This window comes from Cyprinus carpio, chromosome B7 (assembly GCF_018340385.1).
Source record: "Cyprinus carpio isolate SPL01 chromosome B7, ASM1834038v1, whole genome shotgun sequence".
NCBI classification, from domain to species: Eukaryota; Metazoa; Chordata; class Actinopteri; order Cypriniformes; family Cyprinidae; genus Cyprinus; species Cyprinus carpio.
Genome location: NC_056603.1, coordinates 45,947,003 through 45,969,060, shown reverse-complemented (window position 1 = coordinate 45,969,060; position 22,058 = coordinate 45,947,003). Strand labels below are relative to the sequence as shown.

General features: G+C 38.3%; 1 pseudogene; it reads right to left on the bottom strand.

Moving 5' to 3' along the window:
• Positions 1-3,463: 3,463 nt before the first annotated feature.
• LOC122138068 overlaps positions 3,464-22,058 on the bottom strand; it is a 122,494-nt pseudogene continuing 103,899 nt past the window's right edge.

The window sequence follows — 22,058 nt, the reverse complement described above, 5'->3', positions numbered from 1 at the left end:
TTAAGTATTCACTGTATAGTTTGGCAAATTAAATAATTACCCTTTGTGTAATATCCTAAAAGAGATTTAAAAAACAAATCCAGCCACTGTTGTATCATGGTATATTTTAATTTCTGCAGAGACAAAAATGACAAGCAATTTATTTACAGAAATACCTGTACAAAAGCAAAAATTATGTAAAATAGATCATAAATAGAGGTGGGCTTGCGCTCAGTACATTTGCCATGTTCAGCTAAGCTGCGTGCATAGTGACTCCTAATAAAACAATGATTAAAATCAATCCTCAATTCTACATCAACATCCAAGTCAAAGGACAAATAGAGTATGATTAAAATTACAATTTTTTTTTTTTTCATAACCTGTGATGCGTCCTATGACCTAAGTGCTACAACCTAAGTCTTATATCTTCTAAGTTGAAAGCTTAAGGAACACACACCTCAGAGTGCAAACGACGATTAAACAAAAATGATTTCTGCACGTCAATGACAATGTCAGATGTCCTTTAACAATTAAGTTGCAGACGTTTTCCAGGCATGTATGGTAGATGTAGGTGTCGATCTCCTCATTTTTTTTTCTTTTTAGATATAGTAACTGCCATATACTCCTACTGTATCTAATCAGCTGATATATATATATATATATATATATATATATATATATATATATATATATATATATATATATATATATATATATATATACTCTATAGTCCTCTGAGGTGTGTGTCCCATTCACAAACAGCTTTGTGTTTCTTCTGCCTTCTCATATTATGGAAACGGCAGAATGTCTCAAAGTGTGCTAGCTTCATCCCTAAAGAACACTGCGTTTTCTCTTTTTTTGCTGATCCGCCATCACAGCATCATATCGTTACTGATCCTTTTCTGAACTGTCGCTTTCTTGAGTAAAGTTATCCTTGCAGTTTGGACGTGTGACCATGCTAACTTTGAAATGGATGGATATACCAGGGTATCACCTATGACATGTACAGTTGGTACTCATCAATATACTTGACAAAGTTCGACTGAGCTTACTTAAAGAAGCCACAAGATAAAAGCTTTTGCTAATTGAAAGTCTATCATAATAAAATTGCCAGAACTGTAGTTTTAGCATAAAGTACTCTTCCCTCCACTTTTAGAAAGCATCTCAGTACAATTGGTTTTATACTGGTTAAAAACCAACGAGTCATACCAATAAAGGTATAAAAAGGCACAGTTGCATATCTTGCATTCACTCTGTAGTAGTGTTTGGAGTTTTTTTTTTTTTTTTTTTTTTTTTTTTTTTTTTTTTTTTTTTATATTTTGTCGTCTTTTTTTTAGTTGACAGAAGCACTACATATACAAAGTGGCACTGGGAAGGAAAGGGGAAGATATGACTGATGAGATCTGAAGAGGGCATCATTATGAGCGTATAGTTGGAAAAACAAATAGAACGCAGAGTTGTGAGGTACGTGAGACTCCTTCGAATTGTTTTGGAATCAAGTTTCACAACTCATTTTCTACATAATGAAAAGTATTTTTTTTTTATGAAAAGAATATAAACATTACAGAACCATTGGATAAAAGTACATTTGCTAAAAAACAATTTTATGAATAAATCAGATGAGCAACGGATGATATGACGGTAAATAAATCGGTGAATCACGAATGTGTATGATTCATCTCATCCTCGTCAAATCAATATACATAGTCATACTACAATGTCTAGTGTCTGTTCGTAACAACGCAAGCAGTGGACTTCCATGTTCACAGGGTATGATATTTGTACACTTTTTTTTTTTCTTCTTCATAGTAAGTGTAGATTCCCTTTAAACGTGCAATTAAAATTACATATCTATGTATACAGTTTGTAAGCATCAGAGCACTTCTTTTAAACACGAGTAGTACATACAGACTACAGATCTGGAAGCTGCAAAAAAGGCAGTCCGTTCAAACTCAAGGAACCATTAACATACAAAACAAAACAAAAATCAATTGCATCTGAATAATTTACCTCCATTTTAAAAGCACGGATGCCACGGTATACTCCTCCTCTTGCAATTGGTTTGGGATAGGCCCATGATGCGTGTATAAGTGCGAATGTGGTTTCCCCACATTGCACTGGAACATGTGTGAAGGTAATTAAAGCAACATGTGACCTAAAAAGGAGCTTTCCTGTCCAAGTTATTTGAGACATCATGTCATGTTGTTCCCTGATACTTTGGTTATACAGCGGCATCATCTGTCGCATTGCAATCGCTCCTATCGTGTCTGTAGTAGCCGAACTTTGAATGTGATTGTACAAGTAGTCGGTTCACTCTGACTGCTACATGAGGGACACAAGTTCTCATCCTTGATTACTCTTCTGAAGTGTGTGAGATTGAGAGTGAATCTGTTGAATGAGTTTATTGCTCTATTTAACATTCATACTAGGAATGTTACACAGGGCCAGCCCAAGCTCTTCAGCAGGGCAATATTATTAAACTAATTCACCCCAGCAGCATATCCAAATAGTGTTTGTGTGGCTTTATAATTATATAAGAGAGATAATTATAATGCGTATGTACAATGTGCGGATCAATTGTGTGTGTTTGCAAGTGTGTGTGCCAGGAGGCCATCTTGAGACCGCAAAAACTTCAGCATAGTTTCACACATCTAGAGAGGGATGAACCACAATTACACAAACCCATGGCATTCAGGCAAACAACTGACAAGCTCTGCAATGTAAAGAACCTCCCTCTACTTCTAGAGGTGCATGTGAGCAGGATGAAAACGGGTCGCTCGTGATTTCAATGCGTGTGACCAGAGTATGTTTACAGATTATATATATATTTATATATAGATATATATATATATATATGTACAATACTTCACCCCACACGACAAAAAAACGTGCATTAGTGGATCTGTGTATGCTTGTGTTCCTTCACATGTACATAAAGTTAATAGGCACACAGGTAAACTTGCTTCTCGCGCTGTAAGTTTGTCAGTGCGTACGCCGTTCACTTGCGCCATTTGAGTATCTACAAACCCTTGTGAAAGGCTAAAGTCAATGACGACGTACGAAGCGCTCTGACATCATGTAGTTATGCCATCACCGATCGTCGTACGATGATTGTCGTCCATCATTAGCCTGTCTTTTTTTTTTTTTCTTCTTCTTCTTTGTTAATGGGATTGGTTGTCCGGACAGTTCAGTACTTCGACTGATTGCATATGGACATAATACATCCACATAAAAACACTCCCGCCCACCCCCAAAAATAAAAACGGATTAAAAGACAGAACCAGTCTCATCGATTCACGATCGGTTATAAAAACAAAGACAAAAAGGTATAGTCCAGGTCCATCTCAAGGGGCACACACTCTTAAGGGGCTAGATGATGCATGCATGTTTAGAAAGAGGTCTACAGAAACCAGGCAGCACTTTGGGGAAGTCTACGGGGCCCGATACGCTAGTAGCAAAGTAGCAATGATCCACCAGCATTTCCCTTCTCTCCACCTCGGCCACTTCCCCCTCCTCCGTCTCATCCTTCTCACACACATTTACAACATGTAATTCCACAGTTTTTACTCAGACGACTATTTAGGTTTTAAAGTAGCACCGCACTAGTTGTGCGAGCAGTTCGAGGAAAATCCATGTTGCATTTGATTTAGGGTTTGGTTTGCTAACAGCATCTCTGACCATGCTGAGTCACTGTCATCGTCCCTTCGCAGTCGCTGTGTGTCGATTACAGGTAAACTTCCCGCCTGGTGAGAGTTCCGCATTGTGTCGGCTTGTATTCACCTGTGGGCGCTAGCGGAATCTCCTCGACGGGGCGAGATGTTTCCTCGCTGGCGGAAAATCCAGCTGAACTAAAGGCGTCGTAGGATGAGGAGGAGGAGGCCATCTTCTTGTTAAGGAGATTACGGTTACGGTCGCCCAGCAGGTGCGAGGGGTCCCCGTTGGCAACAGCTAGCGTCTCCTGGCTGCCGGGCTGTTCGGCAACACTGCCCCCGGGGGAGGTCATGAAGGTGGAGAGTTTGGGAGGGGTGGCCTTGGGCCTACGTTCAGGCGAGGTGCGCACAGGCATCCAGCAGGCATCCGAGTGGCCATATTCGTCACACTCCCGCGTGCATTTACCCGTCATAGCTACGTCAGGCAGGGGCCGAGTGTCTGGGGGAAAACAGAGAGAAGGAGACAGAAGCGGTGGAACATTAATGACATTGTTTGGCTGTAAACAACTGGAGAAACTAAAGAAAACACTGAAATATTGGCACAAAAAAATTTAAATAATAATAATAATAATAATAATTGTGGTATGTGTCTCATGAAATTTCTTTAGAATTGTAAGTGTTCAACAAATGTTTTTGATCAGCTTTGTGGAATTTTTTATTCATTTTTTAATCACTGTAATGTCATGATAAACACATACCACAGCACACAAAAATGGAAGAGTACATACACAAACAACAACACTTAAAGCTAAAACACAAATTAAACAAAATAAGAAATAATGTGAGCTCAAAAAAGAAGACCTGCTTTGAAATAGTGGGGCAATTCTACTGTTCCATGACCTTCTGACTTCTAAACTAATTGCCTGAATCCATCTCTAATGGATGTGTGTGCAGTTGATGTGCCTTTATGCGAGCCTTGTGTATGCGTCATGTTTTTTATGTTTCAACTAACAGGCTGACTCTACAAAAGCTATCAAATTTTAGCAAAGTTGTACGGGAAAGAAGTCAATGTGTCTTTCTAGTTTAATCCCCTCCTTTGCCTGAGGGAACACCTACAGTGTACTTACGGAGCGACATATTGGAGGATTTGCTGCTGCGAAGTGGCATGCTATTGGGTTACATCTTTAACACATGTATGTAAGTTAGAAGGATTATACAAGCATTTTCTAAAGGCTCTAACTGTTACGCATCTGAATGATTAATTATTTTCCCAGGGCTGGGAGAAGAGATTTTAGATTAAAAGCCACAAAGCCACGAGTATCCTTAACATCTCATATCTCTTCTATTCAGAATGTCTTCTAAACGAATAGAATTCTGTTTACACTTTTAAACACTTGACAAGCAAACAGATAACCATCAGATGCGCCAAAAGTCTATGCACAAACAACTGAATATGAAGTTCACTAAGCTGAAGTGCACACAAACACTAAATGCTGAAATCCCCAAGCTTTGATGCCAAAGCACAAAGCTGCAGTGTTAGAGATGGTCGGTTAATGACCAAATGTGAGGTATGGCACAAGCAAGAGAGGGTGAGTGCAAATCTAAAAAAAGAAAGCATGCTGCCTTTTGTTGAAGAGCAAAAATTTGGGTTAACCATGGCTTACTTTTAATGTTCTTTTTCTCCTGCAAAGAAAGAATAGGGTAGAATCACTGTTCGGTTCCTTCACAGTGCAATGCTATGTAAGATTAATCAATTTAGTGAAAGGTATCAAAAAAAAAAAAAAAAAAAAACCTTAATGTGTTGCAGTTATCTGAGAATCAATTGATTACATGGCATGTTTGCAAAAAATGCCTTCTATGGTGGACCATACAAAGACATTAATTGACAGATTGAGAAAAATTGAGTGTGAGAAAAGAAATAAATGCATCTATACAAGAGCAAGGAACGTGTCGCTCCACAACTTTCTTTACTGCTAAGCTTTTCAATTCCAGGAAATCAATGCTGCAAAAAAGAAAGAATGCTATGAATGGCGTTCTTCAGTCACCCATCACAACAGGCTGGCATTTAAACCCACTCAGACGGTCTCTCAAGACTGTTCAGGATACTAGTTGCCACAAACCAATTTAGCATCCTTGTCCAATTACAGCCATTCGCTGACCTTAAGCGAACCCCAAAACATGTCCCCTGACCTCAAGGCGAGACTATAATGCCTGAAGAGCTCCCTGTTAACTTTAGTGGCGGTCTCTGCGGTGTGGTTGCATTGTGGGCAAGTAAGGGTTAGTTGGGTCCGACTGAGACACCAGACCACAGAAAGAGCTCAGTGCAGCTTCCTGTGCGCTTTTAAGAGACCGTAAGGCTGGATTGCTGCCCAGTGTCTAGGGAGAGGTGCGGATGTACGTTCGCCCCACAAAGCTCTGTCATGCACCAATGAACACTCAGTCAAGCGACGATACCTCAATAGCACTAATAACAAAGATGAGTGTGTAGTCTCCGATCTGCAGGACGTCGATATGCCAGTGCAATGTTAATGCTTCAGACAAGGATTACAAAATGGCTGGATAAATCTTATATGACAGTTAATGTGTTCCAAGAGGCTTTAAGAACTGTAACAGGTGATTCACATACACGACTGTCAGGAAAACGTCAGCGTGTGATCAGACGCTCATCTCTTTAAAACCCTGCGTTAAGTCTCTGTAAGGAAATGGCAGGGGAAAAGAAAAGCTGATGTGTTTTCAAAACTTTTTTTTTTTGTTCAGGAAACAAATAAAGAAAGAAAGAAAGAAAGAAAGAAAGAAAGAAAGAAAGAAAGAAAGAAAGAAAATCATAAGAGGAAAGCAAAACGAAAGAAGAGGGAAGAAAGAAAGAAAGAAAGAAAGAAAGAAAGAAAATCATCTAGACTTTTGTGAACTAGATCAACTGATTCTTTGGCTTAAAAGAATCACCCACTTTTAAGACAGTATATGGAAAGTCATGTCCAGAATAGTCTTCAAAATGTCACCTTTTTGTGTCCCTCTCTGTTTTCATACATGTTAAAACAACACTACGAGTAGTTTCATTTTGGGGAGTAATTTTCCTGAAGGAGACTGAAGGTTTTCACGCCTTATGACAAAAGTCATTCAGACTTCCGTGAAATGGATCAGTTGATTCATTAAAGAGTTTGCTCAAAGGAACAAACAGATATTGCTTTTTCTCTCATTGACATGCCAAGGAGGACTAGACCCAGCATTTCAGTGAATGAAAAGCTATCCAGCGCTTAACTTTTATTTAAACAGAAAAGATTAAGCCGGAATATTCTTTAAAATTCAACTTGCGTTGTTCCCTGAAGAGAAAAGTTGGGGGAAAAGTCATACTGGTTTGGAATGATAACATAATGTTCATTTTCTTCTGGAGTATAACTGTCCTTCAAACTAAAGTGATTCAATATCTAGCATTTTCCATCAGCCTAGTATTCTGTGCACATAGAGCTGCAAGTCCAGCCAATTTTGATTGTTAGTGTTCAGTTGATGAACATTTGATTGTCGATCAGTCTTTCACACCACTAGCACATCTCCACAGCTTCGGACAACTCCAATTCCTGGCTCTCATGCCCACCAGGCCCCTCAAGGCCATACATTGGCTTTTCATCTGTCGTTTACTGTGCCGTCTTCAGCTATTGTTTCCTCCAATGAAAAACAACAAAAGAAGCAGCATGCGTGAGAGCGGTACTTCATTAGTGCTCCTTGCACACCACTGCCATACAGCCTGTTACTGGAGGCTACGCTTCTGTTTTACTATTATGTCACTAACTCTATAACTCTACATTACATTATACACACATACATTTCACAAAAATGACCACTGAAAAGCCAACAATGAAAAATTTGTTATGGTTTAGTCTGAGCATGAAAGATACTTTGGAAAGTCTTGAATGTCAGAGATGGATGGATTTTTATACATTAGATCATGTTGTCTCTTATCCATTCTGCTTGTGTGCGGAAGCATTCAAGTGAAACTGATAAGTTCTGGCATATTAAGTATAGTTTTCCTGTTCAATGTTCCTTTTTCTTCCCTATAAGTTTGTTCTCTCTCTCAGCTTACACCATCTCTTTTTTTTTTTCTAGTCTTAACTGGATTTTGTGTCTTTTGCTAGTTTGTGCAACTATTTTAGGTTCTCTTCTAAGAACAGTTTTGTCCAATAATCTCATTGCAAATGGAACAGAACATTGCCTGATTTTAGGCTGCAGTTAATGTAATATAACAGCATGTAATTGTGATTTGCACAATCTCTGTCTCTTTCCCAGCTCATTATAGAGGTAAGATGGAGACCATTTAAGATGTCACTCAAAGACGCACTCTGAAGCAGGAATAATTCAGAGCATTTAGATGGGGGCAGACACAGGTCAAACATGCATTGAGATGAATTCAATCATTCCTAGAATAGCTTTGCCTCCAACTTGTTTCATTTAAATGAACATCTTACAGTAGTGATAAGTCTGAAATCCACTGATCCCATGTTATCTCTCTCCTCTCTCTCTCTCTCTTCTCTCTTCTCTTTTCCTCTTTTTATTTGTATATTTCTCTAAAATTGTATATTCCTTATATATAATTCACCCTTATACATATATATCTATATATGTATATATATTGTATATATGTATGTATGTATAAGGTGAACAAATGAAAAATAAATATACTAAAATATATTTGGAAATACGTTTATTTCATGCTAAGTATACCCCAAATACATTTGCATACTTGTGTACTTACTAAACGCTGGACAGGTATACTTAAAGTCTGCTACATAGGAACAAATTTTGTACTAAATGCACTCTAATTGTGCAGAAGTAGTGCTGAATTCCAAATAAAGATATACTGAAGTATATTTGATTGAGCTAAAGTAGAAACTATTGCAAGCATACTTCAGGTAAACTTTAATTATCTTGCATTTAAAGATTGATATTATTCAAAGATCATACAATCCTCATCATAGTACTTAAAAAAATAAAATAAAAACACATATATCAAGCAAGTCTTGAGCGATATGTCAGTAAATATGTTCAATAGATTTGAACCATACTTGGTATGAATTTTAAAATATATTACTTTTTTACTAGGCTAACAATAGCAAAACTAAATGTCTATGGGCCTGCAAAGGCAAAAAAGTATTTCTTCCTTTCATATTCTCCCTAAAACCCCATGGCTTTAAAGTGTGACCCTCAAGCCACTTTTAAAACTTGATTTTGAGCCTGAAAAGCCAAGCTTTGGAGACGGCAAACAAAGGGGGCCATACTCGGGCCTCTAGCCCAGGGCAAGAGACGAATGTCGCCGGGCTGCAGAAAAGCCGGAAACGCATGCGCTCTGTGGCAACGCTAACTGTCACTCCTGTATAGTGGATTTTCTGCCGACGGGGGCTCGGAGTATAATGCCTGCCATTTTTCACACAGCCAGTCCTTTTGAAATAACTCAAAAGAAACCATCCACTCTCTTCTCCACGGCGGGTTTGTGAAAACGAACCGAGATCAGGGGAACAGCGGGGAGGGGGGGAACGGAAGATATGGCTCTCAGAGCTATTCTGTGAGTCTAATTACGTGGTGGACAAAATGTGGATTCCCTGGCGCAGTCGGAGCTCTGCTGTTTGTGAGGCTGGTGGCAGGGTTGCTGGAAAGCTGTAAGTGGGCCAGAGGCCTCAGCTAATTGACAGGATATGAGGATTTTGTAAATCTATGTGTTTGGGTGTGTGTGTATTTTGTCCTGCTGTTTCAGGCTAATGCCTAGCTTTTTCGTAGCATGTGTGAACGTTCTTGCGGTGTGAACGCATAAGTCGTCCTTCTATATTTTTAGCGCTCTGCGGGTGCATGTGTTTCTATTCTTTGCAAGTTAAGCCTCGTCCCTCAGAGGCCCGCTGAACTACAGGCTGCTCTTTTTGCTCTCTGTTTTCTGGATAGAAAGCCCTGCCAAAACATAACTGCCAGCCAGAATTGCTGACCCTTCTGTCCATCGTCCCCGTCGCTCTGTGTGTGTCTGTGAGAGAGACACAGTCTAAAAATCTCAGCCGGAAATCCACAAGATTATCTGACAGATATATAGCATTTACAGAATAGCATTTGCCACATGTGTTCACACACACACAATAACATGTGCCTCGACAAACCGCAGGAAGTGTCAATGTCAAGTAATGCTGCTGTTCACACTGGAAGAGAAATACAGCATGAAATGACAAAAAATCACAGCCAACAAGAAATATTTAAAGGGATAGTTCACCCCCCAAATTTATTTTTTTGTCATCATTTCTTCCCCTCAATGTAAAATCTACCACCCCCAGATGGTTAGTCTACTAACTGTGAAATATATAAATTGTGGTTTGTTAAACCAATACAATTTCAACTACAAGGAACAACCTTTTTCATATCAATAACCCTGCCATTTTCACATTTCCTCAGGTTGTTTTTTTTTGTCAGCTTTTCAAATCTGAACAGCTCCTCAGCTTCCGTAGCCTTATGGGGGTAGGCGAAGTGTCCACTTGTTTCACACACATCACAATCTCAGCAGATGCTGTACATCATATTGGTATTGTTCACCTACTGTATCATGACAGCCTGATGACATATTGCTTTTTGGATAAAGTTTAGTAGTGCAATTACACACATTGAGACACTGATCTCTCCATTTCTTTGGCAACAACAGGAATGTGTTTCCCTCTGAATGTCCCCTGTCCTGTTTCTCCACCATTCCAAATCCTTCAAATCCTTCCAGCACCTCTAATCAGCCCGATCACACTCTTTCTCTTAGCGAGATTAAAACCCCTCTTTTAAACACATTATCTTGTCTTTGTCCACAGACGCCTTCATCGAGTTTTTTGATATTTTCATTCAGGAGGCATCTGCACAATAAGGATGGTTGTTCTTTTCAACACCAGACACCACTGAAACGGCTGGAATATTGAGGGAAAAGAAAAACTAAGGAGCCTGTTCTTTTCTTTCCAGTTATTGTTGTGTGCCAGTTGATTCAATAATCCTGGACTGTCCTTGTAGACTCATTAGGCTGCTGACTCTAATGTTCTCGCTGTCACTCTCTCTTATTTATTCGCACATTGTGGCACCTAGACTCAAGCTATCACATCTGTTATTCCAACTTCACTTTTATATACACATAGTGCCCCCCCCACACCCAACAAAAAAAAAAAAAGTTTTACTTTTTGAGGCCATATGACCTACGGTATAGTACCAGCATACTGGTACTTGCTGATGGGCAAACAGAATCATTTGCTATCAAAAGTAACTTTTTTAGCGCTTCCCTTCCCTTTGGAAATTCCCGGCAAAACTGACAGCATAACGCCCTCTAATAGCATTAGATGAGGTAACGCAGCAGTCAGCTCACCGCAGTGCTTTAGCTGAGCTAAACGTGCATGGGGGCGCAAGAATGAGCCGGCTTCGAGCTAGAGGACTTCAGGAGGAGGAAAAAAGGTTGTGGGAGACCGCTGTTGACCTGGTTTGCTTGTCAGGTAACCTCACGCGTTGCACTGCATATGCTTTCAGCAGTGCTGCATATCAGTGAGCCAGGACACAAGAGTGTACAGTAAACACAACAGCAGTGAGAAGAATCCATGTCAGACATGGTTGCAATGAGGTGCGTGCGAGTGATGTGTGTATTTATTTTCCCTCTCTTGCACTCCTGTCTCTCTTCATCTCTACATCATACTTGGCCCACACACCCTACAGGTCGCCTCCAAATAAATTATCTTCCATACACATATGAAAGAAAAGAGATATCCCTTTAATATTCAATAATGTTTTTCCCAAGACAGTAATGAGATTCTGATACAGGGAAAATAGGATGTGTTTATGAACCTTGCTTGCCACAGAGATTTTCTCTAGTAAGCCTAATACCTCTCACATGTCTTCTAAACGCAAATGTTTCTTCTAGTTTCAGAAGAGACCAACATCCTAGAAGTTATTTATAAATTATTATAATATCAACTCAATATTTTTCAGTATAATCCTAAAAAATATATTATTACAAATTCTTCTAAAATAATTCAAAGTAATCTGAGCTACTGTATAGTAATTACAAAGCTCTACACTCTTAGACAGTTTTGCATGTCATTTTGTTCAATAACTATTATTATTATTATTATTATTATTATATAAACCAATACTAATATTAATGATTTAAAAGAAACGTGAATTAAATCAAATAATACACAAATACCATATATTACAATATATCACATAAATACATAAAAAAAACATAATGAGGTGCCAATCTCATCACATGTGTATACAATCTAACTTTTGAAATGGTTTTGAATTAGATCGTGCAACCCAAATCTGTGGATGGTATTAGCCTTCTACATGGATTGATCTCACTATTAATCCACAACATTTATATCTCACAATGGCGAACTTATTTCTCTTCTTTTTCTATCACTTACTTATTTTATATTAATAGTCCCATTATTATTATTTATTTATTATTATTATTATATTACTTACTTATTATTAATTATGTAATTTTATTTATCATTATATAATTGAGCAGGACAACAACATACTACTTACGAGTATTAATATGATGAGTAATAATTAATAATTAATAATCATCAAATACTAATAATAATAATAAGTATCAATTATTTTAAAAAAAGGAATTAAATTGTAAATGCCAGGCTTTTCGTTTGGTTATGTGTATGCTATAATTGGTGGAAAGGTTATATACAAACCATGCTTAAAGTTAAACTACAAATGAAAATACTTGAAGTACTAATACTCTATACTTATTACTAATCTAATATACTACTACTACTACGACTATGCATAATAGTAATAATACCTAATATATAATCAATATACAAAATACCCACAATGCACCCAATTTCAGCAAAACTCCCCTGCAAATTCTCACTAGTGTTTGACTAACAGGTATCGTGTGCCCCTTGTGGTGACTCTAAAGTCACTCGGGGAAAAATAATTAGTCCTACCGTTAAGAGCTCTCCAGCTGATGATTAATTGAGCAGAGATTAAAAATAGCATAATTTTCATTGCGCCAGACTATCTCACTGCCAATTACCTAAAGTGACTCCCTCTCCTCTGGTCATCTCCATGCTCACCCCCCTCGTCTCATCATCAGAATGGACATCAAGAGTCCTCGCGGAAATGTGCGCTGACCGGTACATTTTCAGACGCTTCCTGATCTACTCATCTATCTGTCATAAAAAAAGAGCGAGGTGTGCTCATATGCACACAACAATCACAGAAATCGGACATGTCTAGCTCTCTCTAAATTGGGAAACCAGGAAGACACATTTCTCAATGCCAAAAAACCCACCCTACAATTATGCATTGTACAATCTGACAAAGACCCCACATTAGTCAAATAACATTTCAACGGTTCCAAACGCATTGCAAGCGCTAGACACGTCTAGTTACAAAATTTCCATGACCAAAGAGTATGAGTGATATGGTTGCTGAAGCATTCAGGGAGGTGTCCCAGACCCGCAACAATGTGAAAAATTGTAACATATATATTAGAAAATGGTAGGGCTTGAGCTAGATGCTTGACGCTGTGCCAAAAGAGAGACAGATATATAGCCACAGTAAGAGACAGATCGGGGATTAAAATCTCACATGTGTGTGTGTTTGTGGCTGTGTGTGAGTGGGTGTGAGTTTTTTACCTTTTTTTTTCCTCACTGTTAGGTCCTTTAGACTTCGTCTCCATTGGCTCAGAACTGTGTGTCCTTACTCACTTCTCACTTTCGACCCAGCTACCGCACCACTGGCACAATAGCCTAGTTTACACCATTCAATGCGTATGTTGGTCAATAATACAATTTCAATTAAATCCACTTCCAAAACCACCCCTACTTGGTTTGTGCTGTTGCCTCGCACTTACCACTGAGGGAACGGACAGAGAGGATGGAATCTTCTCTCTCCTCTCTCTCTTCTCGTTTTTCCTCTGTCCTCCTTTCTCTTCTCTCTCACAACACACAGTATCATATATATAGGATATATATATATATACGTCTATTATATAATGTATATATATATAATATATATAGTATATGATCATATATGATAATATAAATATACATCACACATCTCCCTACATACCAAACCATATTAGACGGACAGAAAGGGAGCTAGAGGCCATAAAGTGAAGCCACAACTGCGAACGACCTGATGTACGCTGTTGGAACCGTGATACACCATGATTGTTTGAAGACTACATCAATGAAGGTTGGCCTGACATTGTGCCTTCAAACAAGTTGGAAAGCAAAACAATCGTATGCTCGCCATGATTTGACACTGGATGCAGGGCCTTTCGCTTGCATGTTTTCGATTAAACTAACTCACCGAAGCGCGGCTATTAAAACTCCCTCAAGTGTCCTTGTAACTCTAATTAGACACGCCGGCCTATAGCCTAATCACACGTACTTCTATACCACGGCTCGTCCACAAGTAAATAATACCTGTTTTCCAAAGCACAAACATAGATTTCAGATGAGAAATGGTATTCATATATGTGAGGATACCTTATCCAGTCCGTGCATGCTACACGTTGTACAATCTCATCTCATCAACGGCGCCCAACTCCACCGTCCCTGCGGAATAATATGGGACTCATCACCTCTCTGTTAGTCGACCTCAACTGGCCCTCGACAACATACACTGCTTTGGCCAGAGCCATGGACCCTGCATATATTTCTTATGAAAAAAGGACCAGATTGAGTCACACCACATTTAATTTTCAGCCATGCGCAAAGGGGTTTGGTAAGAGGCTAATTAAGTAAAAAAAACATAACAGGAGGTAAGAGATGCGTGCTAAGCTGGCTGCTTCCAGATCTCAAACACTGGAGGGTTTATGGGGCCCTATCAGGCCTGCTGAAGATTGAGCGAAAAAACTTGCAAAATGAGCAGGGTTTCATATTTCTGCAGGGCTTAAGCCGTGAGGTCTTGATGAGAACATAGGTCCGCTGGCTCTCAGGCTAGCACCTTCATCAAAAGTCCAAGAAGTGCCTCTTGTTTTTGGAGACAAGTTCTCAGCCGCACCTGAGAGGCTTTGGGTTTCTGTGAAGGCTTCCATTAAGGACCAGTGGACAACTGGGAAAAGACATACAGGCTTCGAAGCACCTTCCTGGCATGTTTTCCAGGTTTTTAACAATGTGATTATCTGGGAAAGACAAAATGGGGACGAGTGTATATGGGTCCCTGACAATATGAAGAACAAACACATTATTTTTGCCAGGATACTGTGAAGCGCGGGAACAGATAATTGCTAAAGCATTACCGCGGCCCATTTATGGTCTTAATTTAGCACCCAAAAACTTTAAACTTCTCAGTATCACTCCTGTTTGAAGAGCCCTTTGTGCATAGACACACTTTAATTCGATGGAGCCAGAAAGGTGCCACATTGAAGCCGTATACTAACTTAGCTTCAAAGTAATAGATAGTCAAATAGCTAATGCAGTAGAGGTTTCGCTCACACTAAAGGCTTAAATTCATTCACGTGGTCCCATGATGTTAAACAGTGACGTTCAGCATGCAAAAAATCATGTGCTTTTAAGCACCTTTATCCTCCAGCAGCCATTTTGTCATCTTAAAAACCTTTTAAATGTGCATATGAGTCATATTTTCATTTAATTCAAAAACTTGGCTAAAACCTCAATGAAAAAATCTAGAAAAAATAAATACATAAATTATATTATATTATATTATATTATATTATATTATATTATATTATATTATATTATATTATATTATATTATATTACATAATGTATTGCATTACATTATCATGAAGGGGTTTATTTTGCACTAATAACTAGCTTGATGTACAGGTGTATTACACGGCTATGTCCCACATAAATAAATAATTGGGCACAAAATTGATTTGCATTGAAATATATTATTAGTAACTACTAATACTAAACGCAAAGCTCCTGAAATGAAAACAGTTGCTAGCAAGTGGCTTTTAGCTAAGAAGAAAGAACAAGTTCAAACTAGACAAATTATTAAGGGATACGGTACAGTCATATCACTTATTACACAGGCTTTATCAGATAAATAATTATGGTGACAAAAGATATTAATCCGAGATGAAATTTATTAAAAATCTCACCTGTTTAATCTCATTACTACTAACAGCGGTTATTATTGGGGCAATAACACGTGAAACTTCCTGACAGACCAATCAGAATCAAGTATTCCAGTGAGCTGAGTATATCATATTATATTATATTTCATAAAACGGATAGTTCCGGTTGTTGATTCTGATTGGTTGAGCCGCATTCAAAGCTGTTGTAAATTACACTACAAACAAGCAATAAGCCCCGTGAAGCTGTGGTTTACAGTGAATTTATAACTGCTAAGGGGTTATAAATTCTTAGTTATTAACGAAATAGTTATTAACAACGTCCCATAGCTGTTATAAATTCACTGTAAACCATGGCTTATTGGGGCTTTATAATATATTACTTTAATATTATATTATATTATATTATATTATATTATATTATGTTATGTTATGTTATGTTATGTTATGTTATGTTATGTTATGTTATGTTGTTATGTTATGTTATGTTATGTTATATTATATATATATTATATTATATTATATTATATCGCATTGCATTGCATTGCATTGCATTGTATTGTATTAATGAAACTACTACTTTGAATTTACAGTGAAATTGTGTGTCAAATTGGAAATACTTCTGCAGCCTCATTACATTCTAGCTTCTCAGTGTTTCTGACCCACACACGTGGCTGATATTCCTTTGTGAGGGTGCATGGAGTGCTTACAGATGTGTTGTGTTATCAGAAATGACTGTAAGTGTGACGATGTGCCCCAGTGGTGTGTCTCTTGCCTGTACCACAGGTGGCTTGAGCTAAATCGAGGCCAGTGTCAGTGCATTGTCACTGCTACACTCTCCTGAGCTGGAACTAAGATATCACTAGGCTCTATACTGTACCTGAGGACTGCTGACACTAAACACACATATTCTAGTCACTTGCTGTGAACTGTGTACAGTATGTTAGTTTTTAGAGACTGAAGAGGCTTTAAGTTGTGTGTAATGGCAGGGATGCTTACCAATAATAGCTAATGCTAATAAACTCCATGTCTGCCTATACATCATCTATGAGGGTGTGGACAGGTTGATAAAAAAATTTGTATGTTCACATCACACCCTATATTAAATCCTCATTCCTGTCATATGTATTTGGAAACCTTCTGCTCAAGGTTGGGCCAGCATGTTAACACTAGCTAAGATAACGGCTTAAAATCTCTGCGTGTATATTAAACAGTTTTTTAGCCTTTTTCACACCCAAGCTCATCTAGAAAAAAAAATGAGCATACTTTATTAAATGCACTTGCACAGGGGGTTTATGCCTGCGTGTCTACAGCGATCAAAGCACCTTGCCACATCGCTTTCTCGCATTTGACTCTGATTCCTCTGGGCAAAGTGATTCATTAAATCTTTTCTCTCTCTCACACACACTCGCACAACCAAAAATAAATGGAGAGATAGAGAACACAGCAGCAATAAAGATGGTTTTATTGGCAAAAGGGGTTTAAGTCTTCTAAACCAAATTTCCCTTCCTGTTTAAAGCTGTGATTATTTAAATATGACTGAATTGGCATGAACTCGCAGTCCAGCAATCTATTTTCATGCTTGTTTTGAAGGGAAAACAAGGTGATAGAAATATGTCAACCGGAAGAGATTTTGTCATACATGGTATTTTGAACAAACTATAAGATCCGACCCAGCCATATTTAACATGAATGCCTTCCGGTGTCAGCTGCTTCCAGTTAGCTTATTAGCTGTATAAAACCAGTCCATTATGCTGCATGACGCTGTAAACCGTACTGTCTATTATTTTAATTAATTAGTATAATCATAAACACACTGGTTTGTAGCACACATACTGTAGTTGTATTGTGCACCGCACAATCATCTAAACATTCTTAAATCAAGATGCATTTACTTGACAAGCAAAATGACATAAGACATGAAGTCTTGTTTTCCGGAAATCATAATTAAGTGATTTTATTCTTAAAACAAGAGAAAAATATCTACCATTGGAGTAAGAAAAATAAACTTGTTTTCCTTTTGAATTCCGTTTATTTTTCTTTCCCTTATTTACTGGCAGATTTTTTCTCATATGTTTTAAGTATAAACTATGATAAAAATTTTTAGAAAACAAGACTTAATATTATTAAGTAATGGTTGCTTCTCAAATAAATTTATCTCGATTTAGAGAATGTTTAGATATTTGTACTGGAAAACAAAAAAATACTGGAGGAAGAGGAAGACATCATAAAATCAGAGGGGAAAGAAAATGCTCTTTAACAATTGAAGGTAAACAACTTTTTTTCAGTGCTTCATTATAAAGGGGAAGACACAATTTGGCTAGGTTGTTTCCATGCAAGTTGTTTACAGTTGCATTAATATAGAATTCAAATGATTTGTGGACAAATCTTTACAGGTGTGCGACGTAGTGTACACATCAGTTACTTATGTGGCTTCAAATGTATCATATTTATAATGTATTATTTTATCATTCATTTATAATCCATAACAAAGCCTTTTAAAATTTTCATTTGAGTAATTTACAGTTTAAAGAACTTAAATCATTAGTTAAGTCAATTGCAAATAAATAAATAAATAAATAAATAAAAAACACAGGGTTAATGCATGGCTGAATATCAGACTGAATTTCCAGCATATATATATATGTATATATGTATATATATACTGTTAGTGTTATATAAAATGACTCCTACCACTTAGACATAAGGTCATTTTTGGTCAAATTTTGACTGTTTGACCCCTTTAGGAATGGATATTTAGCACGCTTGAAGTTCATCCGCCACTTTCTTTTCCTATCATTGTCCTACTCTCTCTCTCTCTCTATCTCTCTCTCTCTGTGTCTCGCTCTCTCTCTCTCTCTCTCTCTCCAGGCAGATGATTTTTTGCCCATTCCCGCCTAGCCACTGCAACACTGATTCTCAAGCAGTGGGGCTGTGGGAAATATTTATCCTTAGTGATCCAAGGGGCTGATGAGTCTGTTATGAACGCTGCAGTTTCAAACAGTTTTGGTCCCACAAACATCTCTAAATATCAATCAGCTACTGGTGGGACTGAGAGCCACTACTCGATTGTTTGTGAAAGCAAGAAGGCCAGAACTGTTTTCCAGAAAGCCAGGCACTGATTTTCACTGAAGCCCTCACGTGAGACTGGATAAACCCGGTCAGAAGCATGTTCCCTTATAATTGTTCTCTCTGTAGCGCAGCATGATAGGAAAGCGCAGACGCTGAGATAGACCAAAAAGCGAACATTAGCGGCGCAGGAGAATATGACATTCTCATGTAAGATGTGAGGTGCTGGAGGGCGTTACTAGCTTTAAGCATGGCACCCGAGGGGGGCGCTTGATGACCTTCCGTCTGCGCTTGTCGCGTCATTAAAAAATCTTGCAACACCTTACAGGATATTTTCTCTGCATCAAACTTCATGCCATATCAGGCGCTGTCTCGCCCGCATGGCTCCCCTCCCTAACGGATGCTCAACACTGATGCGAACGTCATTTCGTGGCGTCTATGATCAAGGCGCACATCCAGCACGGCGCTGACCGAATAGGCTACAGTACCCGGCGGCAACAGCGCTTTAGCAGCGACTGCATAGCGGTTTAAGGCGGTCATCTCCTTTCATCTAAACGGTTTTCGACTACTGTTCCTCTCCATATGTAGACACCGCAAGTGGAGACCTTAACAGCTGGCGCCTATCCCCGCAATGTGCAATCTGTTTCTTCGCGTCTAGTTGTGCAAAGATGGATGCTAGCTCTGATTTTAAGCAATCTGACTTTTTTAGCCGCTATAGCCTCTTTTTAAATGTATCGTAAAAATTATAAAATCAACCAAGGCGATCATCTTCTCAGCAATAAAACTATTCCACAAGTTCTCCCATCGTGCAGTACTGTATTACACAAGGTCATATGGAAATCTGTCTCGTTTTCCGTGTCGCCACACTGCATCACTTGTCATGCCAGCATAATAAACAACAAGCAAAGAAAGCTCTTGATGAATTCAGCAGAGCACAAGCGTTTCAAAAGGCTCAGCTTGTGAAAGTGACTTTACTTAGCCAGGAGAGAGCGTTAAACATGCCAGATGCTGATGAACTAAATTCACAAACATCTGCATTGACTGCTTACTGCTTAAGATAATGTGCATTAATTGCCTTGTTCAGCAGCATTACTGGTTATTGATGACGGGTGCTTCGATGAACACATTTCCAACATGAAGTCTTTGCCACTACAAGCGTCCTTAAACTACACCCTCATATATCACTAGAACGTGCAAACGCATTAACTCCGACCGCACTTGAAATGTTGCTTTGTATGGGTATTATGAGCCTTGAATCGCATTGGCTCTTTATCAGCTAGCAGTATTGGACTTTAAAGTTGGGAGGGGTATCCAAATAAAAAGAGATAGCAACCACGATATGGTCTACTCGTACGTCGTGCGCGCGAAGCACACACTCACAGCAATAGATTTTAACATGCCGGGACGCACCACCTGAAAATTAATAAGCAGTACATGGTTCCCGCCCCTTATGCTGTGTGACTGTGAGTGAGCTGAATTTAGAGAGCTGGTAGTGCGAGGCAATTTAATAGATTACCGGCTGTAATTTGGCACGCTCAACATCGGTCCAGGGGGGAACATAACGTATGCCACCAGAGCGAATCTGCCGGCCCACGACGCCTGCTAAAACTTCCACGGAAACGCTTTAAAATGCAAGTGTAATAGCAGTCGCTAAAATTTCCTACAGCACGCTTGTGAGGGACACGGCCCCACCCTACCGACAAGCCGTGTACCGTAGAAAATCCCGCCATCAGCATGTGCAGACAGACGTAAAATTTTACCAGGGCAAACCATACGGTTCTGCTAAACGTACGCTGTACCAAAACGATTGCAAAGAATAGTGAAACGCAGATGGTCAATGCCATCATACTGAATGAATATACTATACATGTATTATAATAGGTATTTTACTGAGATGTTTTCATAAAATCTCTTGTTAAAAGAGTTCATGTTATTGTACGACATTTACACTTAGTTTACTTCAAATCTAAAAAGTATATATAAATATGTATTTGCAGATATAGAATATCAATGCAATTAAAGGCTACTTTCACGACAGTACACTTTCCTGACATGTTCCTTAACACACTATGTGTACTTTTAAAAATGCACTTTGGTTAATAATCGAGATTAAAAGCTGCAGCAAGCATTTTAAAACATTTAAATACACAATGTAGGTTTTTAAGCAGAACTAAAGTTAAGTATAAGTTTTAGTTTACCATAAATGCTTGTCACTACATTCAGCACATTCATAGAGTTCAGGCAGCCCACCTTTATTTTTCCATATTGCAAGAGATACTAGTAAGTTATAAAATCATGGTAACGCCTGGTTATTTTAAGCACCAATTCTCACTAGTAACTAGCTGCTTATTACAAGTATATTACTAACATACTGGTCATAAATACTATTGCGTATTTATAAAGCACATATAAGCCTTATTCTGCAAGATTATATTTTAGATCCCATAATCCTATACATACACATACGATTTTACTTAACTACCTTACCTAACTATTAACGAGCAAAAATAAATAAATAAAAAAAAAAAAAAATAGGAGGCTGTTTGATGGTAATTAATTGTAAGTGTCCACTGAAATCATGTTTAAAGATGTACTTAAGTTCAGATAACAACATAATACTATAAACAAATAACATGCACGTCTTAAGTTCAGCTTACTGCATTTAATTTACATGTAAACTACATTTAATGCAAAAACTTAACATCCCATGCACAGTTAGAGTAAATTTTTAACTTATTATTTCATATGTCTAAATAATTTTTAATTGTATACTAAATGTTACTTATTTTGTTGCCATGATGTATGGCTAAAAAGCATTACCATGCTACAATGTCTAAAAACATATTGTATGATAGCAATTTTGGTGCTGGTTATATCAATATATACATGTCAATTGTTACCGCGGTAAATCATGGTTACTTGGTATCCATGTCAAAAAGTCAAAAATGACAAAAAAGTCCAGTAGCCCGGTGCATTATGCGACCATAATACCCGGTATGATAGGAGCTGTGTGGAGTGTATGGTGTTCTACATGACTGCTCTAGCTTTGTCTACTTGGTCTATAGCATTCTTGCAGCATTTTACAACACAGCCCAAGCTGCCGGTGTTATAATTCACCCTGGGCCATGGAGAGTGTATATTTAGGGGACAGGCCTATCTCTCGTCAACCCCAAAACCTTCTCGCTAAACTCTCTCACACTTGACTGAAAGCTGTCCAAGCTAGCTGCCTAAACATGACCCTACGCCACTGTGGGCAAGGAGCTGCTCACAGAATGACAAACTCTTTTCTCACTT